Genomic DNA, 15913 nt, shown 5'->3' with positions numbered 1-15913 from the left:
GTTAATCCAGATGTCTGAGGGGTCCTCTAAAACAGAAGGTAGGGGCTGACCTCAAGGACCCTGAAGGAAGACTTGGCCCCAGAATCATCCTTTGCCCTTCCCAATGGCTCTTCTATAGGGAAAGCTAAACCTATGTGAGTACAGGCAAACTTATAATGCACATGACCTTGAAGGACAGAGGGGGCAGGTTCTAACATGTACTGACCAACCCGTGTGTGCCAGGTGTGAAATGGAAACTGCCTTGTCATCTGCACAGCAGCCTGATGCAAGTGCGAGTCTCTAGCTTCAGTTCACAGGAACATGTGCACAAGCACGGATGTGGTGCACAGCCGTGGAGGCTGGAGGAGACCATTCTTGTTAACAACCTGTGTGCTTTGCATCATGTGACACACGCACTCCTAAAGACGCATATGTGTTAAGCTCTACATTCGTGTAACACATCGTTCAAGTTTTTCGTTTTTCCTTATTTCAAAAAGTTTCGAATCCAGAACTAGAATTGAAATCCTTCCAGTGGGAATATAAAATGTTAAATGGAACACTTGGTGGTAGATGACTAATTGCTTTTCTGATCTATTATGGAGAATGTGTAAAGTTGAAGCCACAATAAGTTAATCTTACAGAGCGGCATGGACACTCACACGCACACCACCCTCTTTAGGTCCTAATGGGGATACACTGCAGACTTCCCAGGTGGCGCTAGTGGCAAAGAACCTGCCTGCCAGTGCAGGAGACACAAGAGACGCAGGTTTGATCCCTGGGTCAGGAAGATCCCCTGGAGGAGGGCATGGCAACCCACTCCAGCATTCTTGCGTGGAGAATCCCATGGACAGAGGAGCTTGGTGAGCTACAGTCCGTAGGGTTTCAAAGAGTTGGACACGACTGAAGTGAACTAGCACACATGAGGATACATTGCAGGTACCGTCCCCATAACAAGTGTCCTAGGAAGCGGAGCAGTGATTACAGTCACAGTATGTAGTAATTACCGTTAGTTGAGTGCCTGGATGCTTTCTTCAAGATCTCCTTCAAATTCTCCCTTATTCTTTTTTTGCAAGTTCTAAAACCAGATGCTTTTTTAATACAAAAGTCTAATTGCTGTGGAATCTAATGTATGTCCTCCTTTCATACCAGATATCCTCCTTCGCAGATATTTAATTTACAACCCTCTCATGACTCACCTTTTGGAAATGGTCTAAAAGGAACCACACCTTTTTTGGTCCTGCCTACACATATTGCTAAGTCTTCAACTTTGGGAAAAAGCATTCCTGAGTTATGTTAAGTAATATGAGATAATAAAACAGACTTGTCTTACAAACACAAAACTATAATGACAAATCAGATGTTGTGTTTTTTTTGGCCCCATGTGCTGCTTTCTCATACCCCACAACCTATACTTATAAAATCTCTGCCCTTTTTTGGCATGAGTCAGACCTGGAAAACATCATAAGATAGCTTGTGCCTAGTAAAATTCTTTTTGAATTAGTGAAAAGAGACAAAGGGAAATGAAGCCTATATACCTAAATGGTAGTAGAAAATGAAGAAAACAATGAAGAATAAAGCAATGAAAGGTAATGAAAGGTAAAAACTATGTTCTGTGTTTTTTGGGAGATAGTAGAAATTTCTAAGTTCCCAGCATTTACCCAATTTGATGATACTATGAAAAAATAATGTACACAAAATTCACATTCAAATAACTCCTGTGGCAGGCATCTCCTTTTTTTTCCCCATTGTAACAGAATGCCAGTCTTGTTCAGAGGATGAGACAAAGTGTACCCCCCCACTAAAAATACTTGCCCACTACATGAGATGGTCCTGTGACAGTAAAGATCAACACAACAGAAATTAACACAACACTGCAAATCAACTATACTTCAAAAAATGCTGAAATCAATGGAATTTCACCATTTAGATTGGCAAATATCACCATCTGATATCACCAGTGTCAGCAAGGTTGTGGGGAAGTGGGATCTCTCACATCCCAGCAGGAAGTGGGTAAACTGGTGCAGCTACCGAGGAGAGCAGTTTTCCAGATCTAGTAAAACTCAGGATGAACATACCAATAACTCAGCAAGTCTTGCAGTGTGCTCAAGAGAGCCGTAGGAGGAGTGCTACTTTACAGCAGTGACGCCCTGGAAATAACCTAGGTGTCTGCTAACAAGCAAACTGGCAGAAACATCAGGACACACTCTTACCATCCAAAATGAACAAACGCAGAGCTCAGATCTACCCAAGGATATGGAATGATTTAGTGGAATGCTACAGCCGGGTCTCAAGAGCTATTTGTTAAAATTTCAGGAATTTTATGAGCTGGTTGATAGTATATCAGTAGTTTGAGTTCAGTCATGTTAGGAGTATTTACAACATTGAAATTAGAAAAAGCAATAAATCGCACCCCTTTTCACCATCATAAGGGCTGGTGGTTAAGCACTTACCAGCACATCACTGGACAGACTTCAAACACAGCATTTATTTTAAAAGGCAAGTTGCAGAATGATACCAGTGTGGTGGCATATATTTAGAGCTTAAAAACATATAGAAATGTTATATATTTATAATATTTATCAATGGTAATAAAATGTAGTCTAGAAGGAGAAATGCCGGATTTGTGATAACAATCGTCTCTGCGGGTGGGGGGTAATGTAATAGGCATGGTAGACGGGAAAGAGAGGACTTGAGCTTTTTATCTGTTATGTTCTGTTTATTTTAAAATATCTTAAACCAAAAAGTGAACAAAAAGTTACTTTTTTTCAATTATGGGCACTAAGTATAAAAACGTTTACTGTTCTGTTTATCTCTATTATTTAGATTTTAAGATAAAAAGCAAAGAATGAGCCCAAAGAAAACTTGCATATCACGTTTCATTGATGCCATAACATTGACAATAAGATTCACTATTATTTTATATACCACTAAGAGTTTTGGAATCTGTCATTTAAACCATGTTGATGAGGGCATATAGAATCATAAAATCATGCATTTTAGAAGCAAAAATAAATGTATCTTAGAGTTGATAAAATGTGATATACTGGATTATGTAGAATTTTGCAGCTTCTACACAAATAGCATTGTATCAGGAAATGAGTTTGGTGCATATCACCACATAATAACAGTGCTTGTACAGCTTAGAAGTTTATCTTCATTTCACATGGACTTGGGCTTCCCTGGTGGCTCAGAGGTTAAAGCGTCTGCCTCCAATGTGGGAGACCTGGGTTTGATCCCTGGGTCAGGAAGATCCCCTGGAGAAGGAAATGGCAATCCACTCCAGTATTCTTGCCTGGAGAATCCCACGGACGGAGAAGCCTAGTAGGTTACAGTCCATGGGGTCGCAAAGAGTCGGACATGACTGAGCGACTTCACCTTCACCTTCACATGGACTCAGTCATGATGTGGACAGCCCAGGGCTCATGAACTATCTATCCTAGCTACATGATTTGCTCAGACCCCCAGATATCCTATATGTCATCCTATAGTCAATATTTGGCTTCCATTTTCAAAGTTACTTTATGGCCCAAGATGGCTGCTGGAGTGCCAGCCATTAATCACATTCTAGGTGTACAGCTGGGAGAGGAAAAGGGCAAAATGCTTTCCTCCCAGCTTAGCTCTCTTTGAGGTATGCTTAAGGAAATCTTCATATATCCATACAATGGGAAAAGCTCTATGAAGGCAAGATTCCTATCTGTTTTACCAGCACATCCCCAGCACCTAGCACCAAGCAGAGCATGCTGAGGCACTGAAGGAAAAAAAAAAAACAAAAAACAAAAAAAAAAAAACATGTGAAATGAATGGATACTTGCAAAGAAATGGATAAAATGCACCATACATAACCATTTAAATATTTTCGTAAGAAACAGGGACATGTTCATTACGATAGAATTTGTGAAAACATTATAGTATAATCCTAATTTTATTGAAAATGTATGCCTAGGGAAAGAAAGGAATATACTAATCTATTAACTGGTTTTCTAAATATGTGGTGAAATTTCTCTGATTTTTAATAATTTTTTAATAGATTTTTCAAATTTATGCAATAAGCCAGAATATTTTTCTGATTAGAAAAACCCGGTAAGCTTAAAAATCCCCCAATCAATCAATCAATCAAGAAGAATGTTTTAGTCTAAGTATTAAAATCAGGTAGTGAGTTTATAAACCAAAAGAAGTAATCAACAGCCACATATGCTGTGGAGAGTCTAACAATCCCACTTCTCTTATCCAACAGCTTTGTTTTCTTAATACGGTTGGGGAAAAGAGATGTTGACATTTGCAGATGACACCCATGTGGAACCATGCCTAGCCTACATTTTGGGGCAGCAAATTGATTCCCTATCCCATATCTCAGTTTTTTCAGCCTAGTGGTTAGCATGTGTGTGTGCTAAGTCACTTCAGTTGTGTCTGACTCTGTATGATCCTATGGGCTGCAGCCCATCAGGCTCCTTGGTCCATGGGATTCTCCAGGCAAGAATACTGGAGGGGGTTGCCATGACCCCCTCCAGGGGTTCTTCCTGACCCAGGGATTGAACCTGCATCTCTTCCCTCTTCGGCATCGGCAAGTGGGTTCTTCACCACTAGTGCCACCTGGGAAGCCCCAATGGTTAGCATATAAACACTCATTTTTTAAAAGCTCATGACAAGAGAAGTCATCCGTCTATCAAAGCAAACTGATCTGCTCTCAGATCTACCCCTGATCACTTGCACATGGTCAAACCGAACTCAGCACCTCTCAGCACAATGGAGAGCCACCACAGCCCGTGGATTTTCTTGTGCTTTCCCACTATTAAGAGCTAAATTGTGCCCCTTCTCTCCAGATTTCATATGTTGAAGGCCTCGATCCCAATACCCCAGATTGTGACTACTTGGATATAGAAGCTTTACAGAGGTAATTCCATTCAAGTGAGGTCACAGGGTGGACCCTAATTGAAAAATGATTGGTGACCTTGTAAGAAGAGGAAGTTAGGACACAAACCTCTACAAAGAGAAAGTGAGTGAAGTTGCTCAGTTGTGTCCGACTCTTTGTGACCCCATGAGCCCTGCCAGGCTCCTCTGTGCATGGGATTTTCCAGGCAAGAATACTGGAGGGCGTTGCCATTTCCTTCTCCAGATCTTCCCGACTCAGGGATTGAACCCAGGTTTCCCGCATTGTACGCAGATGCTTTACTGTCTGAGCCACCAGGGAAGTCCAATGTGAGATACAGAAAGAAGACAGCCATCTACAAGCCACGAAGAAAGGCCTCTGAAGAAACCAACCCTCCTGACACCTTGATCTCAAACTTCCAGCCTCCAGAATTGTGAGAAAATACATTTCCGTTGTGTAAGCCACCCAGACTGTATAGTGCTTGTCATGGCAGCCCTAACAAATACACCCACTCATCATATTAATTAGATACTTGGTGACAGGAATGGCTAATTTTATGTGGCAGCTTGGCTAGTTGTGTCTTATTGATGAGATATCAGTCTAGATGTTGCTGTGAAGGTACACTGACATGTGATCAACATTTAAATCAGTAGACTTAGACTCTGCATAATATGGGTGAGCTTCATGCTAACAGTTGAAGGACTTGAAAGACTGAGATCCCCAAAGAGAAAGGAGTTCTGACTCTAGGCTGTCTGTGGACTCCCGACTGCAGCATCAACTCTGGCCAGCCTTCCCTGCAGAGAGCAGACTTGCCAGTCTCCACAGTTACACAAACCTATTTTTAAAAATACTTTCCCCTCACTGCCACACACATACATACTTCTACACACATCCTATGGTTCTGATTCTCTGGAGAACTCTGACTAACACAGCAAATAAGGACTGGTTTTCCAGGTACTTAACTCCATGCTCTTGTACTTTATGCAAAATACCTGTTAATTTATTTCCAGATTTGTGACTGGAAGAGCTGGTCAGATATTTTCAAATTAATTCATCAGTGTGCTGTTCTTTCTTTTTAATGATGACATTGAGCTTTTGCTAGAGGATGTCATCAGCCAGAAGGAGTAAAGGCCGATCTCTCATCCAGATGCCTAACAATTTACACCCACGGTGCGCTGGTGCGCTGACAGCCAGTAAATTCCAATAGGATGAACAATGAAGGTTATAATTTTTAAACTCTTTGTTATGAGCATCCTGCTTTTGCCTTTTGATCCTGCCTAATCTTGTTCCACCCTGTACATTGCCGCATCACTTCTTTCTTCAGAAATGACAAGTTCTCTTTCTGCTCTGTTAAGTATGTAAACCGAGCTGCTTATCCAGAGAGAAATCGGATAAGATAAACTAGATAAATGCGGAGGGTTTGGCTAGGGAAGAAACAAAGACACCAGACAAGGAAGTCTGAGGAACGTCATCAGGTTGCATGAGGTGCCTGGAGGGCAGGGTACCCTGAGGAGTGGGGGTGGCAAGGAATGACCCCGTGCTTACCTGTAAGCAGGAACACTTATTTGTGACACCCAGCTAACAAAAGATAACCGGGTGACCAAGCAGATGAAGAGCTAAACAAAGCCAACAGAACTACACAGCTTGCACTCATGAGACTGGCATTCTTGTCGCCTCGCTCTAAAAAGTCACTGCCCAGAAGTTTCCTTCTCTACTACACCTGTGAACTTCTGAATTCGAAGAGGCTTCCCGTGGAAGTGGGGGAGTGCAGAGACAAACAAGAGGCACCCTGGCCCTCATGAAGAGAGTGACGTGCAAAGGGTAGAGCCAGTTTCTGCCTGGAGTTTGAAAGAGCTCTGAGGCAGCCCACAAGGCAGACACCAAAACTGTCTGGGAAATCTTGCTCACCAGGGCACTAAGAAGCAGTCCTGTTTGGTGGACTTTCTGCAGGGATGGAAATATGTTACAACTGCACTATCCAATGGGTGCGATGGAGCGCTTGAAATGTTGCTGTTGAAACTAAGCCACTTGATTTTATTTTTTATATAATTAAAATGTAAATAGTCACATGTCGCTGGTCAACACAGCCATGTGGTCTTCATAACACAGTGATTGATGTGTCTCACAGCACATCAACACGTCAACAGTCTGGGAAAGGATTATTCCAAACAAATGAACTCAATGATCCTCTTGCTACTGAGCGCTCTGTACTTAAAATTACTAGCAATCTGAAGAGGTGGGTGGGACCAGAGAGAATGATGGCACCTCCTGAAGACCCGAAACCACTGGTGGGGAAGCTTAGCCACCTGGCAGGACCTAACCTGGTAAGCAGTGAATTATAGCATCTTCTGTAGGAAGCACTAGTATTTATGTTCACCAAATATGCATAAGGTAGACCCCTGCCTAACAGTTATAACTCAAGAAACAGGGCTAGAATTTCCCACCTTTGGTTTCCTTCCAAAGGTGGAATTTTTCTTTAAATTTACTTCAATTTAGAATAGAATTGGAAGAAAAATTCTTCCAGCTGTTAAGGAGCATTCTAAATAAGAGAGAGTAACATTTGTCAAGTGTGTCTGGGGAGAGTTTTTGTTCAAGTGATTAGAAGTGAAATGAACTTGGAATGAGGAAATTTGTCATATTTGACATGATGGCAGAAGAATATTGAGCAAGAAAATAATTTGGCATTTGGTCCCCAGCATGAGTTCGTACATGCAAGCCCATTAACTCACATTAGGAAGGAAATGTGCTTTTACTAGGAAATATGCTGGGCTGAACCAGAGACTCCAAAGTTCTGACGTAATGACATGACTTCCTCTCTTTAATGACTGGGGGACACTCAGACTTGATGGGCCTCCTCTCCTTCACTCACATGGATGGGGGAAAAATGCTTCCTCGGGGTTTTTTCAAGGAAGAAGACCAGAACCATAAATCACAAATGCAAAGCACCCCTCAATATAAATTATTAACAAAGAGGTTACTTATTTGATTTCCTTTTGGGGAGGGGGGATGAAGGATTACTTGAGTATAATATGGAAGTGGTTCAATAGCACCATTACAACTGAGTTTTTAAAAGAGCAGGGAACTTCCCCAAATGGTTTCAAAATGAAAAGTACTATTGGTTTCATATGCAGGTTTTTAAAAGAATTATTAAAGGTTGAGAGAGGAGTGAGTGGCTGCAACGTGCACTGCGACCAACTTCCAAATGATGATTGTGCCTTGAGTCACTTCTGAAAAATAAGTAAACGAATTCTTTGACTTTGACTGCTAACAGATATTGATCAAGTCCATATGCTCATACCCATGACAAGGCACCACCTCACACTATTTAGGAAATGGTCATCCTGAGTCAGATCGAGTAGTCAGAGCTGATACATCTGATTTCCCTTTCATTTGGTTCTTGCTCCATCCTCTGTGTCTACCCAAATTTAGTCTTCTTCCCTCAGAGACACTTAGCCATGCTAGTATCATCCGCAGTCCTAAAGAGCAAGAAGAGAATTTCCATGGTGGCAGAAGAACTTGACTAAGAATAGAAAGCTGCATAATTTATTGTCCAAACTGAGAAGTGAGAGGAGGCCTTCTAATAACTATGCTGGAGCCACAAGTATAAACTGATCACCCTACTCAAAGAAATAAACAGAAAACATATGTAAAGGTCAGCCTCGTTTGTATCAAAGCAACATAAAATGAAACCAGCAGAGACCCACCAGAATGACAAAAATGAGAGAGTTCAACAATACCAAATGTTGGTAACATATGGAATCCTGGAACTCATCGTGCTGGGAGTACGTTTTACAATGACTTTTGAGAACAATTTGACATTATCTAATAAAGATGAACAAGTATGTATCCTATAATTTCAGCAATTCCATGCCCACAAAATAGGTACTAGCCGGGGAGTGGCCAAGATGGTGGAGAAGGCAGATCCTGAGCTTGCCCCCCTCCCATGGGCACAGCAAAACTACAGCTGTTTAGAGCGACCAGCAATGAGAAAGACCTGAAGACTAGCGGAAGGATCTACAACTAAGGATACGAATATGGATCCACACGAGATGGAAAGTAGGGCCAGAGATGCAGCATGACTTCCCCGGGGCTCAGACGGTAAAGCGTCTGCCTACAATGTGAGAGACCCAGGTTTGATCCCTGGGTCGGGAAGATCCTCTGGAGAAGGAAATGGCAGCCCACTCCAGTACTCTTGCCTGGAGAATCCTGTGGATGGAGGAGCCCGGTAGACTACAATCCATGGGGTCGCAAAGAGTCGGACACGACTGAGCAACCAAACTTTCACTTTCACTACACCCTGGGTAGGCAACCCACAAACTGGAGGATTATTGCTATGGCAGACGTCCTCCCCAAGGAGGAAGGAGACCAAGCCCCAGAGAGGGCGCCCCGGCTTGAAGGTTACCCAGAAGGCCATCGCGGCTTACTTTCAGGAGAGCCAGAGGGCCGTAGGAAATAAAGACTCCATTTTTAAAGGGCACACACAAAATTACACACACCCAGGACCCAGGGCATAAAGAGTAACTTGAAAGGAGTCTGGGTCAGAGAAGCAAGAGACAACAGGGGATCACCTTAGAGACAAGAGGCAGGCAGCTACCAGTTTAGGGAGCCCATCCTACCATGAGGACACTGGTGTTGCAAGCGCCATTTTGGAATCCTCCCTCTAGCTTATTAGTGCTGGGGCCCAGCCCTGCCCCACCAGCTAGTCAGCGCAGTCCTAGAAAACCCAGGTGAAGCAGCTGTCCAAGGCAGGGTCACGGCCCCACCTACCAGCAGGCTGGCTGCCATAGGACCCCTGAACTGCAGGCTGCCCAGGTCCTGGCCCCGCCCACAAGTGCATTAGCAGTAGCCCAGGACAGCCAGCACCCTGAGCCAGCCTTCAGGATCTGGCCCTGCCCACAGCAGGCTGACACCAGATCCAACCCCCTGACCTTGCAGCCATAGACCCAGGACCCAGCTCTGCCCACCAGTGGGAGACACCAGCCATAGGACCCCCTGAGACAAGGCCCCACCTAGCCGCAGCTGGAAGCCTCCACACTAGGCAAGGCCTGACAACCAATCTGACCAGGGTTATCCACACCTACCAGCCCACTACAACAGAAGGGTCCACACAGCACAGACAGACCTTGCCCCCAGAGCATAGAGCTCTAGAGATCAGAAAGGAGTGCCCTGCTGGGCCTCAGAGGACTCTCTCATATAAGGTTGTATCTCCAAGATCAGGAAACATAACCAATCTACCAAATACATAGAAACATATAATAGAGAGAGGCTTCCCTGGTAGCTCAGCTGGTAAAGAATCCACCTGCAATGTGGCAGACCCTGGTTTGATTCCTGGGTCGGGAAAATCCTCTGGAGAAGGGATAGGCTACCCACTCCAGTATTCTTGGGCTTCTCCTGTGGCTTAGACAATAAAGAATCCACCCACAATGCGGGAGACCTGGATTCGATCCCTGGGTTGGGAAGATACCCTGAAGGGGGCATGGGAACCCACTGCAGGATTCTTGCCTGGAGAATCCCCAAGGACAGAGGAGCCTGGCAGGCTACAGTCCATGGGGTTGCACAGAGTTGGACACGACAGAGAAATATGTTCCAAACAAAGGAACAGGAGAAAACTCTAGAATGAGAACTAAGTGGAGATAACCAGTCTACTCAAGAAAGAATTCAAGGTATGACTGTAAAGATGGTCAAAGAACTCAGAAGAAGAATGGAACACATCTTCTCCTCAGAAGACAGAGGTATCTAACAAAGAGTTGGAAAATATAAAGAGAACCAAAAAGAGCTGAAGAATATAGTAACTGAAGTGAAAAAATTCACTGGAGAAAAATCACGAGTAGATTAGCAGATGAGAGAAGCGGATCAGCAACCTGGAAGACAGAATAAAATCAGACGGAAGCTGAACAGAAAAAAGTAAAATAATTTGAAAAAATGAGGACAGTTTCAGAGGCCTCTGACACAACATCAAGCATGCTATTAATAATAATGACATTATAGAGGCCCCACAAGGAGAAGAGAGAGAGGAACAGAGAACATACTTGAAGACCTAACAGCTGAACTAACTTGGGAAAGGAAACAGACATCCAGGTCCAGAAAGCACAGAGAGCCCCAAACAAGATGAACCCAAACAGAACCACACCAAGATACACTGCAACTAAAATGGCAAAAATTAAAGAGAGAATATTAAAAGCAACAAGGGAAAGCAACTAGTTATGTACAAAGGAAATCAGGTTAGAAGGGAGTGATCCATTTAAAATGATGAAAGGAAAAATCCTACAACCAAGAATACCTGCCTAAGCTATCAGTCAGATTTGAAGGAGAAATAAAGAGTTTTACAGACCAGGAAAACTGAAAGACTCCAGCATAATGAAACTAGCTTTACAAGAAATGTTAAAGGGACTTCTCTAAGAGTAACGGAAAAAGGCTACAACCGAAAATGTTTAAATTATGAAAGGACAAATATACAGCAAAAGTAGTAGGTCAACTACCCATCAAGCTAGTAGGAAGGTTAAAAGTCAGAAGTACAAAAAGCATTATATCTATCCTAAGCAGTTAAGCAAGACGCAAACAGATGTAAAATATAACATCAAAAAGATTAAATGTGTGTACGGGGGAATAAAAATGCAGGGTTCTTAGATTTGTAAACTTTAGATCATCAATGAAAATAATCATATATATAGTTAATATGAAACTATAGTAACCACAAACGGAAAATCTACAGTAGACACACACACACACACACACACACACACACACACACACACACACACACACACACACGAGAAAGGAATGCAAACACAACACTCAAGATAATTAGCAAATCACAAGGGAAGAGAGCAAAAGAAGAAAGGAACAAAAGAGAACTGCAAGAACAGTGCCAAAACATCAACAAAATGGCAACAACATAACATAATTAGCAATAATCAGTTTAATTGTACTGGAGAAGGAAATGGCAACCCACTCCAGTGTTCTTGCCTGGAGAATCCCAGGGATGGGGGAGCCTGGTGGGCTGCCGTCTCTGGGGTCGCACAGAGTTGGACACAACTGAAGCGACTTAGCAGCAGCAGTAATTGTAAATGGACTAAATGTCCAATCAAAAGATTAAAGAGTGGTTGAATGAATACAAAAACAAGACACATATATATGCCGCCTACAAGACACTCACTTCAGATCTAAAGATAACACAGACTGAAAGTGAGAGGATTAGAAAAGACATTCCATGAAAATGGAAATAAAAAGGAAGCTGAGGTAGCAGTGCTTATACAGACAAAACAAACTTTAAAACAGACAGTTATAAGAGACAAAAAAGAACATTACATAATGATAAAGGGTTCAATCCCAGAAGAAGATATAACAATTGTAAATATGCGTGCACCCAAAATAGAAGCACCTAAATACATAAGCCAACTATTAGTAGTCATAAAAGAAGATGACAGTAACATAATAATAGTAGGTGACTTTAATGCCCAAATTATGTCAAAGGACAGATCATCCTGAGAGAGAAAAATATATATATATATATATTTCCATCCAAAAGCAGCAGAATACACATTCTTTTCAAGTGCACATAGAACATTCTCTGGGATAGATTCACATGCTAAACCATAAAACAAGCCTCAATAAATTTAAGAAAATTTAAATCATATCAAGCATCGTTTCTTACCACAATGCTATGAGACTAGAAATACACTACAGGAAAAAACCTGCAAAAAAACACAAACACATGGAGTCTACACAACATGCTAGTAAACAATCAATGGATCACTGAAGAAATCAAAGAAATAAATACCCAGAGACAAATGAAAACAAAAACACAAGGATCCAAAATGTATGGAACTCAGTTAAGGCAGTTCTAAGAGGGAAGTTTATAGCAATACAAGCCCACCTCAGGAAATAAGAAATACCTCTACCCACCTAACCTCACACCTGAAAGAACTAAAGGTAAAGTAGAACAAACAAAGCCCAAAGTGAGTGGGAGAAAATAAATCATAAAGCTCAGAGCAGATACATAAATGAAATAGATACTTTTTAAAAATAGAAAAGATCAGTAAAAGAGTTGAATATTTGAGAAAAGGTAAACAAAATTGATAATTTAGCCAGAATTGCCAAAAAAAGAAAAAAAAGAGGGCCAAAATAAATAAAATCAGAAATCAAACAGGAGAAGTTACAAGAGACACCACAGAAATACAAAGGCTCATAAGAGATGATTATTAATTATACACCAACAAAATTGAAAACCTAAATAAATGAACAAATTCCTAGAAATATACAGTCTCCCCAGACTGAATCAGAAGGAAATATAAAACATGAACATGTTGCCCGTTCACTTTTGGAAATCAGTGACTGTGGTGTCAAAAAAGGCATAAACCAAACACTTCTGCAGCCTTTTCTGCCCTTGTATTTGAAATCTTTGGAGTAGAAGCTGCATAAGTAATAGCTGGGAAAAAAAAGGCAGCTTAGACAGCATATTAAACATATTAAAAGGCAGAGACATTACTTTGCCAACAAAGGTCCGTCTAGTCAAGGCTATGGTTTTTCCAGTGGTCATGTATGGATGTAAGAGTTGGACCATAAAGAAAGCTGAGCACTGAAGAATTGATGCTTTTGAACTGTGGTGTTGGAGAAGACTCCTGAGAGTCCCCTGGACTGCAAGGAGATTCAACCAGTCCATCCTACAGGAGATCAGTTCTGAATATCCATTGGAAGGATTGATGCTGAAGCTGAAACTCCAGTACTTTGGCCACCTGTTGCAAAGAACTAACTCACTGGAAAAGACCCTGATGCTGAGAAAGACTGAAGACGGGAGGAGAAGGGGATGACAGAGGATGAGATGGCTGGATGGCATCGCTGACTCCATGGACATGAGTTTGAGTAAACTCCAGGAGTTGGTGATGGACAGGGAGGCCTGGCTTGCTGCAGTCCATGGGGTCGCAAAGAGTCAAACATGACTGAGTGAACTGATTGATTCTCACGTCACTAGGCAGGTTCCTGGAATGCTCTCTGGTTTTCCAGCAGGTGGTGCTACAGCTCCAGTTGGTGGCTTCTCCCTTGCCCACACTGTGTAGCCTGTCTTAGCGGGCTTCATGTCTACAGGAGCTTGCTTTCACAGCTGCACTGTGAAGCATACATGTGGAGATGCCACAGACTAGGTTGAGGTGTGGGTTTAACACTGGCTACTCCAGTACTTTGGCCACCTCATGCAAAGAGCTGACTCATTGGAAAAGACTCTGATGCTGGGAGGGATTGGGGGCAGGAGGAGAAGGGGACGACAGGATGAGATGGCTGGAGGGCATCACTGACTCGATGGATGTGGGTTTGGGTGAACTCCGGGAGTTGGTGATGGACAGGGAGGCCTGGCGTGCTGCGATTCATGGGGTCGCAAAGAGTCAGACATGACTGAGGGACTGAACTGAACTGATGGATCTAGTAGGGAGATGCACAGGTGGTACTCCGAGGGATTTGTGACTGCCCTTCCTGCTGAGTCAGAGAAGGCAATGGCACCCCACTCCAGTACTCTTGCCTGGAAAATCCCATGGGCGGAGGAGCCTGGTAGGCTGCAGTCCACAGGGTCGCTAAAAGTCAGACATGACTGAGCGACTTCACTTTCACTTTTCACTTTCATGCATTGGAGAAAGAAATGGCAACCCACTCCAGTGTTCTTGCCTGGAGAATCCCAGGGATGGCGGAGTCTGGTGAGCTGCCGTCTATGGGGTCGCACAGAGTCAGACATGACTGAAGTGACTTAGCTTCCTGCTGAGTGCAATCAGCAGGAAAGGCTTCCCTTCTCTGCCCCTTTCCCCACCTCCAGTCATGAAAGACCCCACCTCAGGACCCTGGGTGCTGCTGGAGAGAATCGGGTTTGTCCCACACAACTGGAATAGCTGGGTACTCACTCCCAACTCCTCTTCCCCCTAGGGAGAGCGTGCCACCGCTGGCTGCGTCAGCCTGGTACAGCTCTTCCTTGGAGGGGGACACTAGGAAAGCTTCTCTTACCACCCCCTCTGCTGTGACCAAACTGTGATTGGTCTGCGGTGTTTTGCGTTTGTTGTTTCTAGAATGGTGTGCTGGAATCTCCCCTCAGGACGGCTGGACTTCTGCAAATTCTCTCTCATGCACGAGTATCTGCTCAGGTCAGCACTCTCCAGGTGTTTTTGTTTTGTCTTTTTTCCCAATCACAGCAAGAGGGGATTTGGACAGGTTCACTGGCCCCCCTGGTTTTGCTGTCTATACTGAAATCTGTCTGCCTGGGTACATACAGGTACACCTATACACTGGGTGTACTGGTAGGTGGGCCTCCTGGATCCTGCAACTCCCACAAAGGTGCCTTTGTTTGTGGATGGATGTCTATTTTGTTGTTTTAAAAAGCGGATAAAAAAGAGGAATGTTTTATGCTGCCATGATGCTGACATCACTCCCCTGACCCTGATGTAATAATGTTCATTCTTTATATTTCATAAGTAGACAAGTATTGTGTAAACAAATGATATGATAAGTGTGAAAGCTCTGAGAGTTGCTACCTTCTGGGTACAAAATGGGATTGCTCTCTGGTTCTTTGTGGCTGGGCAGGGGCTGAAGCATGTATAAATTATAGACAGCGGGGCAGGGCTTGGACTTTATTACAAGGCAGCCACTGGTGGGTTTAGGAGGATGATTAGATATACATCACATTTTAAAGGCGGGTAACTCTGGTTGTGTAGGGAGGATGCACTGTTGAGTGCAAGTGTGGAACCACAGAGCCCAGTTACAGAAGTAGTAATGGTGAGATGATGGGGACTTGAACGTCACCGATTACAGGCAAAACAGAAGCAGAAGTTTTTGGAATGCATTTTGCAGGTGTACCTGATGTGACTTACAGAAAAGTGGGAAATAAGAGTTGAGGCAAAGGGGTGGATTGTAGATGATCGCCGTTTTGGGTTGAACAAGTGGATATATGATAGGGCCATGTACTGAAATGGAAGCAAATGAAGGATTAACAGGCATGAAGAGAGGGAACGGAGCCTATTTTTCTCTGTATTAGCTTTAGACAGCTGTGTGCACATGTTAAACAAGCGACTAGAGATTCAATCTCATCTCTCA

General features: G+C 43.1%; 1 long non-coding RNA gene and 1 other non-coding gene across 2 annotated transcripts in view; one reads left to right on the top strand and one right to left on the bottom strand.

Annotated features, from left to right (window-relative positions):
* LOC138439506 (uncharacterized) overlaps window positions 1-15913 on the bottom strand; it is a 108543-nt gene that overhangs the window by 20106 nt on the left and 72524 nt on the right. The gene's annotated exons all lie outside the window — the stretch shown is intronic.
* Window positions 13141-13276, top strand: LOC138439891 (small nucleolar RNA SNORA13). Its single transcript, XR_011256835.1, has one exon. It is a non-coding gene; the product is annotated as a small nucleolar RNA SNORA13 (small nucleolar RNA).

The sequence above is a fragment of the Ovis canadensis genome, chromosome 4 (assembly GCF_042477335.2).
Source record: "Ovis canadensis isolate MfBH-ARS-UI-01 breed Bighorn chromosome 4, ARS-UI_OviCan_v2, whole genome shotgun sequence".
In the NCBI taxonomy this organism is placed as follows: Eukaryota; Metazoa; Chordata; class Mammalia; order Artiodactyla; family Bovidae; genus Ovis; species Ovis canadensis.
Note: the sequence above shows the minus strand (reverse complement) of the source record. Positions and strands in the feature narration are given on the sequence as shown.